The 22209-nt window shown below is 41.3% G+C and overlaps 1 long non-coding RNA gene across 1 annotated transcript; it reads left to right on the forward strand.

Moving 5' to 3' along the window:
- Positions 1-12317: 12317 nt before the first annotated feature.
- On the forward strand, positions 12318-13128 carry LOC119296971. Its single transcript, XR_005145467.1, has 3 exons — positions 12318-12407; positions 12489-12570; positions 13104-13128. It is a non-coding gene; the product is annotated as an uncharacterized LOC119296971 (long non-coding RNA).
- Positions 13129-22209: the final 9081 nt, after the last annotated feature.

The following is a 22209-nucleotide window of genomic DNA, read 5'->3' on the forward strand; positions in this document are numbered from 1 at the left end:
TCTCCTTACATAATCTCACCATATTTTTTTGTATGCATATCAGATAGTGTACACAGTCATGCTGAACATGTAGAGAAAAAGAGAAGAGTTTTGCGCGGTAATACAATGTCATGTAGACATCGCTCCATGGTGGGTTCAATGGCAAACCCTCCCCACCCTTCTCCATATTGTAATCTAGAGGAAGATATCTGTTCTAAGGCGGATTCAGACGCCGCTGACCACTCCTATTTACCCCCAAGGTGTTTGTTCTACCTTGGCATGATGATGTTAGTCATATCATGCACATGTTGCCTTGTAGTGCCTACTTTTAACATCATATATGTCATCTGCTTAGTTTAGACATGTTCTGTAATGCCACGTGTTTAGTTTCAATATCATATATGGGAATTGTGCAGTCTCATGTCTTTTAGCCAGCCATAATATATGTGAAATGTGCAATGCCATCCTGTTTAACCAAGCATTATATATTTGAATGATATCTTGCCCATCCTTTTCTTCATTACATTTCCATTTGTCGACAATGTTTGTACATTAAACTACTCTTCCTGTGAATCAGCCATTTGGGTGGGAGATTGAAAAATCTGGAGTTAAACAAGCCATCGCTCTGGATACATTAGCATGGGATAACATCTTAGGATTCTGGTCCTATTGTGTTGGCCTTCGGGATCGGAGTAATGATTAATAGGGACAGTCGGGGCATTCCTATTTCATAGTCAGAGGTGAAATTCTTGGATTTATGAAAGGCGAACAACTGCGAAAGCATTTGCCAAGGATGTTTTCATTAATCAAGAACGAAAGTTGGGGGCTCGAAGACGATCAGATACCGTCCTAGTCTCAACCATAAACGATGTCGACCAGGGATTGGCGGATGTTGCTTATAGGACTCCGCCGACACATTATGAGAAATCAAAGTCTTTAGGCCTTCAGCACAGACAGTGCTACCTGTCGAAGCAGATCTCTTATTGGGTCCCGATAGCTCCTCAGAGATGGATTCAGAGACAGATGACCAGTCCTATTCCCCCACCGAGGTGTATGCTCTAACTTGGCACGGTCATACTGCTCATATCATGCATATGGTGTCTTGCATTGCATAGATTAGACATCATATACACAATATTCAAGACCATGTTCTTAGTTCAGACATCATATCTAATGCCCTTTGTTTAGCATATAAATCACATATGTGAATTAAATGATGCGATCCTGATTACTTAGATAACATGTAGGTGAACTATGTCATGCGATCCTGTTTAGTTATTCATCATATCTTTGAATTATGTTATGCTATGCTATCCAATTTAGATAGACATCATATATCTGAAATTATGTCATGCTATCAGTTTTAGTTAAACAATATACATGTCAACTATTTCATGCCCTCTTTTTCACACTATCTATTGCATCTGTCTCTCATACAATGTCTGTACATTCAACTATGTTTCCTGTTTATCAGCCATTTGAATTGGAGCGGGTGATGCCAACATCTAGCGGACTAAAAACACGGTCTTCAAATAAAACAGTGCTACCTCTTGGTGGAGATAGCACCCCGGTTGTACATGCACAAGAACCAGCCCTACCTCACATAACCCAAACTCTCGCAGATTGTACCCCTACTGTGATGGACAAAGAACCAGCTTCACCCAATCTAACCCCAACCCCTGCAGATAGTAACCTAGTTCCTGTTGACACAGCACCATCTCCACCACAGAGCTCCCAAACAAGAGCAGTTAGTAAGGTAGCTCCAGTGCCCAAGGGGCCAGTACTACCATGGTGAACCCCAACTCCACCAGTTAGTACGCCTATTCCTGTGAACGAAGCACAACCAGGTAGTTTAGCATCTATCGCATTTGATGTTTTTAAATCGTATGTGTGTATCTTCCCATCTTGGAAATATTATACTGAATATGAAGGAAAATGCCAGTTGCAGGTGTTTATCCAGAAGTTATGTGTAAGTAATGTTATTCATGGCAATTACTTTGCTTTGTCCCATACATCCTTCCTCCATGATGGTTATAATACAACAAATTTTCCCATTTTTCTCTATAGAGAAGGACCGATTTGGAAACTCAGGATGAGGTAACCTGTGCTAATACATCTTCTATCTTCAAGAATGCTTGGTGGTAGTATCGGAATTACCTGAAGAAACGTACTTCACCGGCAAAGAAACTCATCAAATTCCCTTACGTTCTCCTGAGACACATTTACTGGACGATGACTGGGAACGCCTTGTTCTGTACTGGCCCCGAACCAAGAATGTGGTAAGGTCTATGAGATCATTTTCTATTTTTAAGTACTATATTCTTGTGTCTTACTGTACTCTGTTCATGTAGAACAAGTGCCTAAACCTGAAGAACAACTATTCTAATTTAAGATTCCATTGCTATCATAGTTCAGAAAAGCGCTAGGCGTTAATTGTGCGTTTTGCCACCATCTTACGCTTTACTAACCAAAGCGCACGCTTATGCGCAGTTATGCACAGATTAAGCATAGTTATGCGCAACGCGTTTCGCCAACGCCTAGAGCCTAGGCGTGCTTAAACGCTCGCTTAGGCGCGCCTTTTTTTAACTATGATTGCTATCGTGCATACTGCTTTGCTCTTGTATCATTGTATTTAATCATACAAACTTATTTTTAAATTGAACGATCCAATCGAAACTTCAATGACATAGTAGGTACGTTCACGCATGTTTCTTTAACAGGCTTGCTCTTATCAATAACTCTGTTGATTTCAATTTCAATTGTGTATACAGTTGACTTCTCATATCATGCACATTACTAGCATCACAACAGAGCCAATAGTGTTGTTGTACATGTAGACCCGTGGTACCCATATGAAATCTTGTTGTGCCGCGTAGTTTCCCATGCTTTGTATTCTTTCACTGCTGCTTTGTCTTGAACTGATATGATTTGAACCGTGTCTCTATTTTGATTTGGCAAGACAATGCAGTGACCATAGGACATAGATATATGTTTGTTTGATGCTTTTATTATGTACTAGTACTTGGCAATAGAAGACTTGGTAGTTTAATCCTGTCCACCTTACTAATGAATTGGTTCACTGAAATGAGTTTCATATACTAGTACATGCTAAACTGTTACGTGTCTGCTTGTTTCTTCTTTTAGAATGCTGACAGAATATTGGGGAAGAGTGCCTTATTAAGCAATGGTAAAGAAAGTAATGCAGATAAGGTTCAGGATAGTGACGCATCCTTGTTGGTCTCCAACAAAGCTGATAAAACAGCTAAGGAAGACTATCTCGAAGATAGTGAGACAACCCCAAAGTCCTGTCTTGGTTTAGTGTTGGAGTTACTGGCCACAACCGCTTGCACAAGCTATTCAAACTCACTGTCTGAATCAGTTCGGTTTCTTTAGTCTCAACTACAAGCTGAAAGACATCGATCAGTTGTGCTGCGACAAGAAGTGGAAGGACTGTGGAAGTCCCTGGAGCATTCAGATGCATACTTTCTGGTGCAACAGCAAGCGTTGGAGGATTTTAGCGCCAAACAGGACAAAGCTAATAAGCTTGCTAAGCTTATTGCCAGCATGGTGGATACCTTGTTTCTTGAGCTCTTCTGAAGTTGTTTCAGTTATGCTCTTGTTTTGCTGCCGCATTTATTTGCACTGGTGGCCAATTTTGGCTGCCAGTGTATGTAATATGCTGCTTTGTTCCCTATATTTGCATTGGTGACGAACTTTGATGCCCAGTGGATGTAATATGTGTAATAGCGGTAATAGGCTAGCGTTAATTGCTTGCTTATTTATTTCCTTATTGTCTTGTTTAGTTGTTTGCTTGTAGTCACTGTAGTTCCTTTCTGTGTTTTTCTAGTGGCCACAATAACCTATTTTTGGAAACTAGGCCAAAATAATCATGGCAACACATGGACTGTTGTAACCATGGGCCTCCTGCGGGCCGTGTGATCCATGGGCCTTCTACGGGCCGTAGGATCCATTGGCCTTCTATACGGGCCGTAGGATCCATGGACCTTCTACAGGCCGTATGATCCATGGGCTTTTTACGGGCTGTAGGATCCATGGGCCTTCTACGGGGCGTATCATCATTTCACCAATCATGGGGCGTACTATTCGTGGACAATAACGGGCTGTTTATTGGCCATATTTGATAACTCTATGAAAATAGCCCAACGGGTTTTTTTTGACATGAAAATGGCCCAGCGTATTAACGGGCCACAAACGGGCCGACTGTACCCACGGGCTGAAGTTGGACCACAAGCAGAAAATGACAGTAACAGGCCGTAAGTAACCGGATTCTGGAAATGAGCCAAGAATAAATGGGCCCTGAGAAGGCCGAAAGATATCTTGGGCTGGAAACGGCCCAACGGAATAATGGGCCGTTGATGGGTATAAAGTGATACATTGTTCATTACAGGCCAGTTTTACCACGGGCCGTTAAGGGGCCGAGGGTTACTAAGGGCCTCATATGTGCCGAAAGACGTCATGGGCCATACATGGGCTAGAAGTTAAAACGGGCTGGAATTATATTGGACGGCCCAGATGACGCTATTGGGCCTAATTCGGATAGGCTGTAAACAGGCCCTAGGATAGCGGGCTGTAAATGGGCTATATGCGAACAGGCCGTTAACAAGCTTGCCGTGGGCCGGCCTGCCACCTTTTGACCAAGTCAAACGGGCCGGCCTTTTCACAGGAATGGGCCTGTGTTGGGCCGTGCCACGTGTCGGCGTATCATAGGCGCTTAGGGTCCAATGAGTGGGTGACATCTATCCCAACGGTGAGCCGACACATGTTTCCTCCAGCCAATGATGATTTTACACATGGAAAATCCCCATTGATCGGGGCTGCTAGCGGGTTATCGGATCCAAAACCGGACCCGATAGCTTAACGGCGTTCTGTTATGGTGGATGCCACGTGTTGGTCACCCTTGACGAAAGCACTTCTTTGACGCGTGATTTATCGTCATGGAAGTGGACACTTCCATGATGATAATTTTGGTAATGTCATGGAACACTTCTACGACAGCACAGGTATGACTATCTTGATTCTGTCATAAATTTGTCATGGATGTACATGCATGACAGAAAACGTGACCTACTGTGAAAAAAAAGTATCATCACGGAAGTGTATTTTTTTGTAGTGCATACACACGGAGGTTGTCGAATGTGAGGCGTAAATAATCTATTAGTGTTTCGACGTGCCTAGTTTTTATGACGACATCGTCCATGTAGGCTTCAACTGTCTTGTCGATCTGTTTCTCTAGACATGTTTGAATCATGCGCTGGTATGTGGCGCCGGCGTTCTTGAGCCCGAAGGGCATAGTGTTGAAGCAGAATGGCCCATATGGGGTGATGAATGCTGTTGCGGCTTCACTACAAGAAATATGTCAACTAGTGACCTTCTGTCAGTGACCCTGGAAGAATTGGTCATAGATCTATGACCATTTCAGACCAATTGGTCAAAAGATATTCGGGGGGCTCCAAACCCTAAACTATAACGGCCATTTTGGTCAGAAAGGTCGTAATTTCCTTACACGAAATGGTCATAAAGCAGATAGCACTGGTCTGCTGCCTTATTTCTAGCTGATCATGACCAATATAGATGGTCATAACCTTGTAAATTGTGGTGGGTTACTATGACTAGGCACCACCTCATCAGTTTTGCCTATGTGTCATGTCCATGTGGCAGTTTTTGCCCTAGGTTGTGAAGCAACCTATATTTCTGTCATTCCCAAAATTCCCAAAAAAATCTCATAAATTCTTTGGGTCATATATTCCTCAAATATGTAAAAATCCTTCCTTGCCTAGTTCAAACCTAATTCAACAATATTCATTTTCCTATTCTGTTCACAACAGCACTTTATGAAGGAAGTACTATTTATATATTCTTGATTGCCCTCGGAATTTTTGGGCACTCTTTCCTATCCAAATCATTACCACATGACAAAATTCAGATCCATTTGCCTAGCAAATCTTCCTCGGCAAATTTCCAAAGTTTTTGTCCACCTAGAAGCATTGTGAAGGAAGTACCTTTTTTATATATCGAAATGACATGAAATTTATACAGTTCCTTCATATGCCCAAATTATCACCCTCCTCCAAATTGCAGCTCAGTAAAATCATCCATGTGAGCCTAGGTTCAATTTATATTTTATGGCCAAATTGGCACGTTGCAAAGCAAGTGTTATATAGACCCCTCCTATTACCCTCAAACTTTTCGGGCACTCTTCCATACCCAAATCATTGCCACATGATAATATTCAGCTCAATTTTCCTAGTAAATCTTTCTCAGGAAATTTCCAAAGTTTCTACCTCGAGAGAAGCTTTGTGAAGTAAGTACTAGCTAGGCTTACCCAAATGATCTGGAAATTTACCAGCGCATGACCATACCTATGTAACTTACCTACACCAATTTTGAGCTCATTTCATTCATCCAATATCTCTCACTAGTTTTCCCAAGTTTCTGTCCATAGAAGAGCATTGTGAAGGAAGTACTACTTTGGCATGTCCAAATGGTATCAATTTTCTACAATGCTTTCCTATGCCCAAATAACCATCCTCCACCAAATTTCAGCTCAATCCATTCATTATTTTGGGCCTAGCTTCAACATTCATATTTTTGTCCAGCGTGGTACTTTGCAAAGCAAGTACCACCTAGGATCCTCCTTTCGAGCTAAAAATTTGTGAAGAAATTCTCCTTAGTAGATGATCATCCTTAGCCAAAACTCATGCCCATTGGCCATGTGCATTTCCCGTACCGCTAATCAAACACTTGGCTGCTAATTCATCTTTGAGCATAGGTCAGTCTCCTCGTGAGATTCTTCTGTTGTAATTTTCTTCCTAGCACCTACCTAGGGAGTTCCCAACCCACTAGACATGCCTAGGCCTCCCAGAAAGCATGTCAACGCCAAGGTCACGCGGTGACCACGCGACGGGCATGCGAGTTTACGCGCTTTGGAGATGGGGCCCTGGGCCACATACAAACCTCGACGTATCGCCACCAAACCATGTATTTATGATTAAGTAGATACTTATGTAACTAGAAATGATTTTTGGAAAAAATAAAGAGCAAACAATAAGGTAGATGCAGTTCAAAATTGACCTGCTTCCTCCTGAATCGGCAGAAATTTGTCTTTTTCACAAGTGGTGGATCAAAACTTTTGACACCAAACCATTTTGTAAATTATGCATTAAATATGGCCTAATATTTTATAAAAATGATTTGGTCCAATTTTGCAACAAATATATGGTAGGTCCTTCACAAAAAGAACTCAATTCGGGCACTCGGAAAATGGAAAATGAATTTTCCATGCAAAGAAAATGAAAAGTCCCTTAGGCAACATTGTTTGCCATTCCAATATGCACCCTTGTGCATAATATGAGATCATTTGAAAAAACTATGCCATGAATGTGGCCATAAGATTGATCATTTGGCTTGAAAGCCATGAATCTTCACGCATGATAGCTCATTTCTGAGAAACACTTTTTTAAAATAATTGTCGTATTACAAGTTTATTATTTTTTCTGGAAACTTGGTCACATATAATGACACAATGCAAAGGTTTTCCAAATTTTCGATTTTTTTTGAATTTTTTATGCCCGTTTCAAAATGCGGTCAAAATGGCGGGTTTGACCGTTCCTAGCTAGTGGTTGAATCTTGGAAAACTTTTGATGTTTCTCTGAATAAATAGATACTTATGTATCTAGAAATGATTTTTTGAAAAATAAAGAGCAAACTATGAGGCAGCTGCAGTTCAAATTTGACCCGCTTCCTATTGAATCGGCGGGAATTTGTCTTTTTCACCAGAGGTGGATCAAGGCTTTTGACACCCAACCATTTGGTCAATTGTGAATAAAATATGCCTAGTATTTTAGAAAATTTATTTGGTCCATTTTTACAACAAATATATGGTAGGTCCTTCACAAAAAGAACTCAATTCGGGCACTCGGAAAATGGAAAATGAATTTTTCGTGCAAAGAAAATAAAAGGTCGATTAGGCAACATTGTTTGCCATTCCAATATGCACCCTTGTGAATAATATGAGATCATTTGAACAAACTATGCCATGAATGTGGCCATAAGATTGATCATTTGACTTGAAAGCCATGAATCTTCACACATGATAGCTCATTTCTGAGAACACTTTTTTAAAATAATTGTCGTATTACAAGTTTATTATTTTTCCTGGAAACTTGGTTATATATAATGACACAATGCGAAGGTTTTCCAAATTTTTGATTTTTTTTTGAATTTTTTATGCCCGTTTCAAAATGCGGTTAAAACGGCGGGTGTGACCGTTCCTTGCTAGTGGTTGAATCTTGGAATTTTTTTGATGTTTCTCTGATTAAATAGATACTTTTGTACCTATAAATGATTTTTGGAAAAAAATAAATAGCAAACTATGAGGCAGCCGCAGTTCAAATTTGACCCGCTTCTAGCCGAAACGGCGGAAATTTGTCTTTTTCACCAGAGGTGGATCAAAACTTTTTACACCCAACCATTTTGTCAATTATGCATTAAATATGTCCTAGTATTTTAGAAAATTGATCAGGTCCAATTTTGCAACAAATATATGGTAGGTCCTTCACAAAAAAACTCACTTCGGGCACTCGGAAAATGGAAAATGAATTTTCCGTGCAAAGAAAATGAAAACTCCCTTAGGCAACATTGTTTAGAATTCCAAGATGCACCCTTGTGCACAATATGAGATCATTTGAACAAACTATGCCATGAATGTGGCCATACTATTGATCATTTGACTTGAAAGCCATGAATCTTCACACATGATAGCTCATTTCTAAGAACACTTTTTTAAAAGAATTGCCGTATTACAAGTTTATTATTTTTCCTGGTAACTTGGTCACATATAATGACACAACGTGAAGGTTTTCCATTTTTTTGATTTTTTTGAATTTTTTATGCCCGTTTCAAAATGCAGTCAAAACGGCAGGAATGACCGTTCCTAGATAGTGGTTGAATCTTGGGATTTTTTTGATGTTTCTCTGATTAAATAGATACTTATGTACCTAGAAATGATTTTTGTAAAAAATAAAGGGTAAATTACAAGGTAGCTGCAGTTCAAATTTGACCCGCTTCTTACTAAATCAGCGGGAATTTGTCTTTTTCACCAGAGGTGGATCAAAACTTTTGACGCCCAACCATTTTGCCAATTGTGCATTAAATATGTCCTAGTATTTTAGAAAATTGATTTGGTCCAATTTCGCAACAAATATATGGTAGGTCCTTCACAAAAAACCCTCTTTTCGGGCACTCGAAAAATGGAAAATGAATTTTCTGTGCAAAGAAAATGAAAACCCCCTTAGGCAACATTGTTTGGAATTCCAAGATGCACGATTGTGCATGATATGAGATCATTTGAACAAATATTTGATAGGACTTTCACAAAAGAACTCATTTTGAGCACTGAAAAATGAATAAATTTTTTTATCTTGAATCGATCATGGCCAATTTATATGGTCATAAGATCATCAAATGATTTGTTGTGTTCTGATTGGACCATGGGCATATCACACGGATCACGCATCAACCATCGTCGGATGCTTCCGGATCCAACGGCCCAAACCCACCCGAGCCGAAACCCTAGGTCTGTCCTCATGGACATTTTCCACCCACACACCCCACCTCCATTCTTTCACTGCAGATCCGCCACCCACCCCAATCCCTCTCCCCAATCCAAATCGACGATGACGGCCCCCCGTCGCTGCCGCCTCTCTCTCGCACCCACCCCGATCCATCCCCTCCCCCGCCGGGAGTCACCGCTCCACTCTCTGCCCCGCACACCACTCGTCGTCCCCTCCTCCTTCTCCTAGATCCATACGCCGCCGCCGCCATCCTCTCCCCTTCCCTTACCTCGCCTTATCTCTCAATCCCCCAACTGCGACGGTCGTGCGTGCTGCTGGCGGACACAGAGGAGTCGGCGCAGCCCAAGCCCGTCGACCCCTCGGAACCGGAGCTCTCTTTGGACCTGCCCAAGGGCGCGGGGACGTACCTGGACGGCTGGCGCCGAGGCCGCCGCCAGGAGATCCGACTTTGCCGACGGGAATGGGGCCGGATCCACCATGCCCGAGCGCTCCATCCTCGTCGACAGGGACGACTACATCCTGGCAGGTCCGAGCGCTCCATCTGGTGGGTCCAAGCGCTCCATCCTCGACAGGGACGACGGGGACGACTACATCCTCGACAGGGACGACTACATCCGCCAGGTCGCCCGCCAGGGTGGCGGTAGACTTCGCCATGGGCGGCACGGCGGTGGTGTTGGCCAAGACGGGGGCGGTGCCGGTGGAGCGCGTCAAGCTGCTGCTGTAGAACCAGCCCGAGAAGCTGCACCGGGGCGCCCTCACGCGGCTCTACCGCGGGATCACCGACGCCTTCGCTGTGTCCTTCGCGAGGAGGGCGCCGCCGCGCTCTGGTGCGGAACCAGGCCAACGTCATCTGATACTTCCCCACCCAGGTTCGCCCCCTCCTCCCTCCCTTCCTTCCTTGAAAATCCACATTTTTGTCTAACGAATCCACCCATCTGATTAATGGAATTGTCTGAATCATGATGTGTTCCGGCATTTAGGTAGGCTTTAGTAGTAGAATTAACAAGCAACGCGATCCTATTTGTGCATCCAACAATCTATTTTTAGTCAGTTGATTTAGTGTAGAAATGTGACGATGTAGTGGATCGGGTGAGGCTTATTTGTGTAATTCGCTTCACCCACACGTATTTTCTGTGGCCCTCAAATTTGCTCATGGCTCTGAGGTAGTGAGGTGCTGTCTGACTGGCTGGTAGCTGCTAGGTTTTTCTCACCACAGAATCTATAGTGTCTTTCCCTTTCCTAAGGCTAGTTATAAATTTATATCTGACACAGGGAAAGCGGGAATGGATCAGATTCTGATCGGCTATTTGTCAAGGAGTACTGCTGCATATCAACAAGAAGTACATAGGGCTATTTGACGGACTCACTTCGTAGCTATAGTAGCCAGTGCTTAGCTCTGTATGGTGGTCGTTGCTTCGTTGAATTGCTTGGTGTTGCTGTAGCCATAGTAGCCAGTGCTGCTGTTTCCACAATCGTCACATCTTCTGAAATAGAGTGATTGGTTTGAATTCAAGTGCAGAATATAGGCAAATGGGTGCTAGCTGTACATATTAATTGCCTCCGTTCAGTGTCGATTTCTTCAGTGTACTACTGCTAGTGTCGATTGATGCATTGGTTTGAGTTTGATTTAGTCAGGCAGGTTTAGTAATTCATTTTTAGATTAATTTGACATGTGTTTGATGAACTATGTAATACTCCCTCTGTCTCAAAATATAAAACGTCTTTTGGTCTAAATGTTATCCAGTACTATTGCCTACATGCTTCTAGCAACTGATGCTTTTAATCTTGCTCAGCTTTATGCTTCAGATCGCTTCCTCCATGACACCCCGATCCGGGCGGCGGTGGCAGCGATTGTGTCAACAATCGAGTGTGCCTAACTCTGCATCTATAACTGGCATGTCTTCTTTGGACGGTCAACTGCTTCCTCCCCACATTGAAATCTCGACCCCTTTCTTGTTGATGGACTCGTTAACTGATTCGTATGTGCGTGGATGTAGGGTGCAGGTGCTCTACTATGCGCTACTCCGGACGTGTCACCTGGACAGATGTTCTGCTTGTTTTTGAGCTACTGCCACTTGTTTTTGTTGGTAATCTGAGCACTTGTTAGTTTAGTCAGGTAGGAGATTAGAGTGAAATGATCCTGTAGGAGGTCCTGGACGATGATGTGCAAATAATTATTTTCTCTAGCATTAGTATGTCAAATTTGTCTAAGTTAGTACATGAGGATTCTACTAGCTGACATACTAATGTTGGTCAACGAGTGATGCTTCACAGCGGACAACTACTGGTTTTAATATGCAAACAACAGCAGTGCCAGAGATGCTATGTAATAATTAATGTGTACTTGTTGAAAGTTCTTGCTTATATTAGTGTCTCTTATTTCTTTTCTAATTAATGTCTCTCGTTTTTGTTCTAGTTAATGTGTAACTGAGAATGAACATACTTCTCTCTTTTTAGACTGCTAGATTGCAGAAGTTGAACGTTTTGCTCTAGTTTAAACAAGTTGGGATCCATCAATATAATAGGACTTTGTTTGCATTTCACCTAGCTTGTAACCAATATCCTTATTGCTAATTTACCTCAAGTTTATCTAACATGGTTGAAATGAGCGCTATAAAGTTTCATGTCTAAGCTCAATTTTTATCCTAAGTCCTGAAGTAATTATTTTGGTTACATCATAGTTTGCTGAGAATATTAACTTGAACATTGTATGTATGCCCTGATGCATGTACACACACGGTTCAGCAAATATTGAGCTGCAGCGAAACAACCTGGAGCTAGAGAACATCAAGGATAAGATCAAGGAAGTTCTTGCCTTGTTGGCAACATTGTGAGGTTCGTGCATCATTAGGATTGCTTGAGTGATCTCAGTACTGTCATTGTGATGTTCCTAACCTCCCTCTTTTCGCTATCCAGACCATGACCAAGCATGACAAGAAGGGAGGCTCGTCAACCACCTACCAGCACACCTATCATGACCGATGATGAGACGCTGAAGGTGCGCTTCTTGTTTGTACATTCCTTGCTTGGTTGGTGTCATGGAGATATGCACGTGCCATGTGTTGTACGACGTCTTTGTTTTTGTTTCTTGTCATATGTACTTATCTGTTGGCTTGTCCCTTATGTAATACCCACATGGACTATCATATTGGTGGTTGGCTAACGAATTGCATTGAAAATATAATGTTCTTCATCGCCTAATGATTTTGGTTGCCGATAACAGGACCTATAGTTAGTAAACCTGCAATTAGCAAGTTATGTTTATGGTCTATCATGCTGAAATACAAAAATGTTTTGTGTCCCATGCTTAACATACTTTGAACTATATACCTAGTTCGGTTGTAGAGAAAAATGCACCTGGTTCTTTAACACATTGAACTATTCAGCCTACCTACTCAAACTACCATCAGTATCCAACAAACGGCTATGGAAATAATTTTTGTCATCAATCCTTTGTTTTAAACAAGTATTAATATTTTGGCAGGACAAAAAGTTGCAAATTCTGATGATGGTTTATGTTCCTTCTTTTAGGTTACGAGAGATGATGCTGGAGAGAAGCCCTTCCTGTAGGTCTGCACATAAGCGGAAGTTCCTGGGTATGCAAGATTCGATGGTTAAACTGGTTGATGTGATGTGAATGAGTGTATGGAAACTGGTTGTTGTGATGTGAATGAGTGTATGTAGTTTCACGTGTTCAGTTCTGTATAGCATATTGTAATAAACTTATTTTAGCTATTATTTGAAGATTTTCATATGCTTTCTCTCTTCTGTCTATTTGATATATACATATATATTGCTTATTAATAAGCTGTGAAAAATCTAACATTTGGGACCCATCTGTAAACTGGAGCTAGGAAAAAAAGCTGGAAATAAAAAATAAATTGACTACAAAATGTTGTGCGCTAGAAAATAAAAAGGTCAAATTGTAGGCCAGGCCCATGTAGCTAACCGAAATTAACATAAAATACATATATTAAAAGGGCTTGCCAAAAAAATACATGGGCCGAATTACTAGGTCAGACCCATGTAGCTAATAAAAGCACAGGAAAAAATACATTAAAAAGGTTGAATTGTTGGGCTAGGCCCATGTAGAAAATCGAATTGGACCGGGCTGATTCTTGTGCCACATCAGATTGCCACGTCGGATGCCTACGTGGCCTGGGGAGGCTGCTACTAACCAGAACAAAACAATAGGCATATTTTGGTCGTAACCGTCTACGACCTTCTCACACAGAAGGTTGTTAATTTCAGTTTATGACCGCCAGCTTTTGACCTTCTGTTTTTTGTCACAAAAAGGTCGCAAATGAAAAACAATGACCTTTCAGTGACCAATAGTCAAGGTCACAAGTTGACATATTTCTTGTAGTGCTTGATCGGATTCCTTCATTTTGATTTGATGGTATCCGGAATATGCGTCAAGAAAACACAGTGAGTCGTGTCCTGCGGTGGTGTGAATGATTTGATCGATGCGGGGGAGGGGGAAGGGATCTTTGGGGCATGCCTTGTTGAGGTCTTTAAAATCGACACACGGGCGCCAGGATTTGTCCTTCTTTGGTACCATCACCAAATTTGCCAGCCAGTTCGGGTGTTCTATTTCTCTAATGAATGCGGCCTCGATTAGCTTGGCTAGCACTTTGATACGTCTCCAACGTATCTATAATTTTTGATTGCTCCATGCTATATTATCTACTGTTTTGGGCAATATTGGGCTTTATTATCTACTTTTATATTACTTTTGGGACTAACCTATTAACCGGAGGCCCAGCCCAGATTTGTTGTTTTATGCCTATTTCAGTGTTTTGAAGAAAAGGAATATCAGACGGAGTCGAAACGGAACGAAATCAACCGGAGAAGTTATTTTTGGAAGGAAACACACCCGATGGACTTGGACCCCACGTCAAGGAAGGAACGAGGTGCTCACGAGGGTGGGGGTGCCCCCCCCCAAGGGCGCGCCCCCCTGTCTCGTGGGGCCCTCGTGGCTCCCCTGACGTAACTCTTCCACCCATATATACCCACGTGACCTAAAACTTCCAGAACGCAACATAGATCGGGAGTTCCGCCGCCAGAAGCCTCCGTAGCCACCAAAAACCAATCTAGACCCGTTCCGGCGCCCTGCCGGAGGGGGCAATCCTTCTCCGGTGGCCATCTTCATCATCCCGGTGCTCTCCATGATGAGGAGGGAGTAGTTCTCCATCGGGGCTGAGGGTATGTACCAGTAGCTATGTGTTTGATCTCTCTCTCCCGTGTTCTTGATTTGGCACGATCTTGATGTATCGCGAGCTTTGCTATTATAGTTGGATCTTATGTTTCTCCTCCCCCTCTTCTCTCTTGTAATGAATCGAGTTTCCCCTTTGAAGTAATCTTATCGGATTGAGTCTTTAAAGATTTGAGAACACTTGATGTATGTCTTGCCGTGGATATCTGTGGTGACAATGGGATATCACGTGATTCACTTGATGTATGTTTTGGTGATCAACTTGTGGGTCCCGCCCATGAACCTATGCATAGGGGTTGGCACACGTTTCCGTCGTGATTCTCCGGTAGAACTTTGGGGCACTCTTTGAGGTCCTTTGTGTTGGTTGAATAGATGAATCTGAGATTGTGTGACGCATATCGTATAATCATACCCACGGATACTTGAGGTGACATTGGAGTATCTAGGTGACATTAGGGTTTTGATTGATTTGTGTCTTAAGGTGTTATTCTAGTACGAACTCTAGGGCTGTTTGTGACACTTATAGGAATAGCCCAACGGATTGATTGGAAAGAATAACTTTGAGGTGGTTTCGTACCCTACCATAATCTCTTCGTTCGTTCTCCGCTATTAGTGACTTTGGGGTGACTCTTTGTTGCATGTTGAGGGATAGTTATGTGATCCAATTATGTTAGTATTGTTGAGAGGACTTACACTAGTGAAAGTATGAACCCTAGGCCTTGTTTCCACACATTGCAATACCGTTTTATCACTTGCTACCTTGCTGTTTTTATTATTTCAGATTACAAATACCCATATCTACTATCCATATACCAATTGTATCACCATCTCTTCACCGAACTAGTGCACCTATACAATTTACCATTGTATTGGGTGTGTTGGGGACACAAGAGACTCTTTGTTATTTGGTTGCAGGGTTGCTTGAGAGAGACCATCTTCATCCTACGCCTCCTACGGATTGATAAACCTTAGGTCATCCACTTGAGGGAGCTACTGTCCTACAAACCTCTGCACTTGGAGGCCAAACAACGTCTACAAGAAGAAGGTTGTGTAGTAGACATCACACTTCCCCCATAGCTTGGCGTTTGGGTTCGGAGAAGCGCCGCAATGTTTGCATGACCGGTTTGTGTCCCTTCAATATATTGAGGTTGTGTTCGGCCAGCTCGCGTGGGATTCCTAGCATATCAGAAGGGTGCCACACGAATATATCCCAATTCTCGCGCAGGAACTCTCATAGAGCGGCGTCAACCGTTGGGTCTAGTTGTGCTTCGATGGATACTGTCTTCTTGGGGTCTGTTGGATGGACTTGGAATTTGACTATTTCTTCTGCCGGTTTGAATGAGGTGGATTTGGGTCGTTTGTCTAGGACCACATCATCTCTGTCCACCGTGGAGCGCGGCACAGTTAACTCTTCGGCCGCGAGGGCTTCAGATAATGCCTCAAGGGCCAGGGATGCGGTTTTATTCTCGGCGCAGAGTGCTATGTTCGGATCACTAACTAGAGTGATTATGTCGTTGGGCCCGGGCATCTTAAGCTTCATGTACCCGTAATCGGGTATTGCGTGAAAACGCGTGATACTCCATTTTGCATCATGCTTTTATATCGATATTTATTGCATTATGGGTTGTTATTACACATTATGTCACAATACTTATGCCTATTCTCTCTTATTTTACAAGGTTTACATAAAGAGGGAGAATGCCGGCAGTTGGGATTCTGGGCTGGAAAAGGAGCAAATATTAGAGACCTATTCTGCACAACTCCAAAAGTCCTGAAACTTCACGGAAGTCAATTTCAGCATATACAATAAATATTGAGCGCAAGAAGTTCACTAGGGGGGCCACTCCCTGCCCATGAGGGTGGGGGCACGCCCTACCCCCTGGGCGCGCCCCCCTACCTCGTGGGCCCCCTGGTGGCCCTCCGATGACCATCTTCTGCTATATGAAGTCTTTTGATGGGAAAAAATCACAAGCCATCTTCTCGGACGAAACTCCACCGCCACGAGGCGGAACCTATCTAGGGCTCTGGCGGAGTTGTTCAGCCGGGGAAACTTCCCTCCGGGAGGGGGAAATCATCGCCATCGCCATCACCAACTCTCCTCTCATCGGGAGAGGGAAATCTCCATCAACATCTTCACCAGCACCATCTCCTCTCAAAACCCTAGTTCATCTCTTGTATCCAATTCTTGTCTCCAAGTCCGGGATTGGTACCTGTGGGTTGCTAGTAGTGTTAATTACTCCCTGTAGTTGATGCTAGTTGGTTTATTTGGTGGAAGATCATATGTTCAGATCCTATATGCATATTAACACCCCTCTGATTATGAACATGAATATGCTTTGTGAGTAGTTATGTTTGTTCCTGAGGACATGGGAGAAGTCTTGCTATTAGTAGTCATGTGAATTTGGTATTCGTTCGATATTTTGATGAGATGTATGTTATCTCTCCTCTAGTGGTGTTATGTGAATGTCGACTACATAACACTTCACCATTATTTGGGCCTAGAGGAAGGCATTGGGAAGTAATAAGTAGATGATGGGTTGCTAGAGTGACAGAAGCTTAAACCCTAGTTTATGCGTTGCTTCGTAAGGGGCTGATTTGGATCCATATGTTTCATGCTATGGTTAGGTTTACGTTAATACTTTTGTTGTAGTTGCGGATGCTTGCGATAGAGGTTAATCATAAGTGGGATGCTTGTCCAAGTAAGGACAATACCCAAGCACCGGTCCACCCACATACCAAATTATCAAAGTACCGAACGCGAATCATATGAACGTGATGAAAACTAGCTTGACGATATTCCCATGTGTCCTCGGGAGCTCTTTTCTCTATATAAGAGTTTGTCCAGGCTTGTCCTTTGCTACAAAAAGGATTGGGCCACCTTGCTGCACTTTATTTACTTTTGTTACTTGTTGCTCGTTACAAATTATCCTATCACAAAACTACCTGTTACCACTTATTTCAGTACTTGCAGAGAATACCTTGCTGGAAACCGCTTATCATTTCCTTCTGCTCCTCATTGGGTTCGACAATCTTACTTATCGGAAGGACTACGATAGATCCCCTATACTTGTGGGTCATCAAGACTCTTTTCTTGCGCCGTTGCCGGGGAGTGAAGCGCCTTTGGTAGGTGGATTTTGGTAAGGAAAAATTTATATAGTGTGCTGAAATTTACTATCACTTATTACTATGGAAAGTAATCCTCTGAGGGGCTTGTTCGGGGTATATTCACCCCGACCAGTAGAGCAAAGAGTTGCGCCTCAACCTACTGAACCTACTAAAAATGAAAATGAAAATGTCTGCTTTGAATTTCCTTCGGGTATGTTAGAAAAACTGCTAGCTAATATTTTTTGCAGGAGACGGAACAATGCATCCTGATGAGCACCTAAGATATGTTGATGAAGTTTGTGGATTATTTAAGCTTGCAGGTGTACCCGAAGATGTTGTTAAGAAGAAGGTCTTCCCTTTATCTTTGAGGGAAGATGCATTGACATGGTATAGGCTATGTGATGATACGGGGTCATGGAACTACAAACGGTTGAAATTGGAATTTCATCAGAAGTTTTATCATATGCATCTTGTTCATGATGATCGCAATTATATATATAATTTTTGGCCTCACGAAGGAGAAAGCATCGCTCAAGCTTGGGGGATGCCTAAATCAATGTTATATTCATTCCCCAATCATGAGCTCTCAAGAGAGATGATTATTCAAAATTAATATGCTCGACTTTCTGATAACAATCGCACCATGCTCGATACTTCTTGTGCTGGCTCTTTATGATGAAGACTATTGAATTCAAATGGGATTTATTGGAAAGAATTAAATGCAACTCTGAAGATTGGGACCTCGACGAAGGTAAGGAGTCAGGTATGACACCTAAGTTTGACTGTGTTAAATCCTTTATGGATACTAATGTTTTCCGTAAATTTAGCACTAAATATGGACTTGACTCTGAGATAGTAGCTTCTTTCTATGAATCTTTTGCTACTTATGTTGATCTCCCCAAGGAGAAGTGGTTTAAATATCATCCTCCCATAGAAGTAAAAGTAGTTGCACCTATTAAAGTTGAAGAAAAGATTATCACTTATAATGATCCTATTGTTCCTACTTCTTATGTTGAGAAACCACCTTTCCCTATTAGGATAAAGGATCATGCTAAAGCTTCAACTTTGGTTCGTAAAAGCAATAATAAAACTTATACCCCTCCTGAGCAAGTTAAAGTTGAACCTAATATTGCCATTGTTAAAGATCTCTTGTCTGATAATATGGATGGGCATGTTACTTATTTCTGTGATGAAACTGCTAGAATTGCTAAACCTTGTGCTAAAGATAAACCTAGACCTGTGGTAGGCATGTCTGTTATTTTTGTTAAAATAGGAGATCATTGTTATCATGGCTTATGTGATATGGGTGCCAGTGCTAGTGCAATACCTATTGGCCTATATAGAGAAATTATGCATGATATTGCACCTGTTGAGTTAGAAGATATAGATGTCACAATTAAACTTGCCAATAGAGATACTATTTCACCAATGGGAATTGTTAGAGATGTTGAAGTCTTGTATGGGAAAACTAAATATCATGCTGATTTTCTTGTTCTTGGTTCCCCACAAGATAGCTTTTGTCCCATTATATTTGGTAGGCCCTTATTGAACACTGTTAATGCTTAGATAGACTGCAAAAAGGATGTTGTTACTATCGGTTTAGATGATATGTCTCATGAATTTAATTTCTCTAAATTTATTAGACAACACCGTGAAGAAGAATTAATTAGTAAGGATGAAATTATTGGTCTTGCTTCTATTGCCGTACCTCCTAGTGATCCTTTAGAACAATATTTGCTAGACCATGAAAATGATATGTTTATGAATGAAAGAAGGGAAATAGATGAAGTATTCTTTAAACAGGAACCTATTCTGAAAAACAATTTGCCTGTTGAAATCCTCGGGGATCCCCCTCCACCCAAGGGTGATCCCGTGTTTGAGCTTAAACCGTTGCCTGATACTCTTAAATATGCTTATCTTGATGAGAAAAAGATATATCATGTTATTATTAGTGCTAACCTTTCAGAGCATGAGGAAGAGAGATTATTGAAAACTATGAAGAAGCACCGTGCTGCTATTGGGTATACTCTTGATGATCTTAAGGGCATTAGTCCCACTCTATGTCAACATAAAATAAATTTGGAAGAAGATGCTAAACCAGTTCGTTATCATCAACGACGGCTGAATCCTAAAATGAAAGAAGTGGTAAGAAAAGAAATACTAAAGCTCCTTGAGGCAGGTATAATCTATCTCGTTGCTGATAGTTAATGGGTAAGTCCTGTCCATTGTGTCCCTAAGCAGGGAGGTATTACTGTCGTTCCTAATGATAAAGATGAATTGATTCCTCAAAGAATTATTATAGGTTATAGGATGGTAATTGATTTCCGTAAATTAAATAAGTCCACTAAAAAGGATCATTGCCACTTACCTTTTATTGATCAAATGCTAGAAACATTATCCAAACATACACATTTTTGCTTTCTAGATGGTTATTCTGGTTTCTCTCAAATACTTGTGTCAGCCAAGGATCAATCAAAGACTACTTTTACTTGTCCTTTTGGTATTTTTGCTTATAGACGTATGCCTTTTGGTTTATGTAATGCACCTGCTACCTTTCAAAGATGCATGATGGCTATATTCTCTGACTTTTGTGAAAAGATTTGTGAAGTTTTCATGGATGATTTCTCCGTCTATGGATCTTCTTTTGATGACTGCTTAAGTGACCTTGATCGAGTTTTGCAGAGATGTGAAGAAACTAATCTTGTCTTGAATTGGGAAAAGTGCCACTTTATGGTTAATGAAGGTATTGTCTTGGGACATAAAGTTTCTGAAAGAGGTATTGAGGTTGATAAAGCCAAGGTTGATGGTATTGAAAAGATGCCATGCCCCAAGGACATCAAAAGTATAAGAAGTTTCCTTGGTCATGCCGGATTTTATAGGAGGTTCATTAAGGACTTCTCAAAAATTTCTCGGCCTCTAACTAATTTATTACAAAAAGATATACCATTTGTCTTTGATGATGATTGTGTAGAAGCATTTGAAATACATAAGAAAGCATTGATCTCTGCACCTATTGTTCAGCCACCTAATTGGAATTTACCTTTTGAAATTATGTGTGATGCTAGTGATTATGCCGTAGGTGCTAATCTAGGACAAAGAGTTGATAAGAAATTAAATGTTATTCAATATGCTAGTAAAACCCTAGTCAATTCTCAAAGAAATTATGCTACTACTGAAAAAGAATTCTTAGCAGTTGTATTTGCTTGTGATAAGTTCAGACCTTATATTGTTGATTCTAAAGTAACTATTCACACTGATCATGCTGCTATTAAATATCTTATGGAAAAGAAAGATGGTAAACCTAGACCTATTAGATGGGTTATCTTGCTACAAGAATTTGATTTACATATTGTTGATAGAAAGAGAGCTGAGAACCCCGTTGCAGACAACTTGTCTAGGTTAGAAAATGTGCTTGATGACCCACTACCTATTGATGATAGCTTTCCTGATGAGCAATTAAATGTCATAAATGCTCCTCATACTGCTCCATGGTATGCTGATTATGCTAATTATATTGTTGCTAAATTCATACCACCTAGTTTCACATACCAACAAAAGAAAAAGTTCTTCTACGATTTGAGGCATTACTTTTGGGATGACCCACATCTTTATAAAGAAGGAGTAGATGGTGTTATTAGACGTTGTGTACCTGAGCATGAACAAGAACAGATCCTACGCAAGTGTCACTCCGAAGCTTATGGAGGACACCATGGTGGAGATAGAACTGGACATAAGGTATTGCAATCTGGTTTTTATTGGCCTACTCTCTTCAAAGATGCACGTAAGTTTGTCTTATCTTGTGATGAATGTCAAAGAATTGGTAATATTAGTAGACGTCAAGAAATGCCTATGAACTATTCACTCGTTATTGAACCATTTGATGTTTGGGGCTTTGACTATATGGGACCTTTTCCTGCCTCTAATGGTTATACACATATTTTAGTTGTTGTTGATTACATTGCTAAGTGGGTAGAAGCTATCACAACTAGTAGTGCTGATCAAAACACCTCTATTAAGATGCTTAAATAAGTTATTTTTCCAAGATGTGGAGTCCCTGGATATTTAATGACTGATGGTGGTTCACATTTTATTCATGGTGCTTTCCGTAAAATGCTTGCTAAATATGATGTTAATCATAGAATTGCATCTCCTTATCACCCGCAGTCTAGCAGTCAAGTAGAATTGAGTAATAGAGAACTCAAATTAATTTTGCAAAAGATTGTTAATAGATCTAGAAAGAATTGGTCCAAGAAACTTGATAATGCATTATGGGCCTATAGAACTGCATATAAAAATCCTATGGGTATGTCTCCGTAT

Source organism: Triticum dicoccoides, chromosome 5A, assembly GCF_002162155.2.
Source record: "Triticum dicoccoides isolate Atlit2015 ecotype Zavitan chromosome 5A, WEW_v2.0, whole genome shotgun sequence".
Taxonomy (NCBI): Eukaryota; Viridiplantae; Streptophyta; class Magnoliopsida; order Poales; family Poaceae; genus Triticum; species Triticum dicoccoides.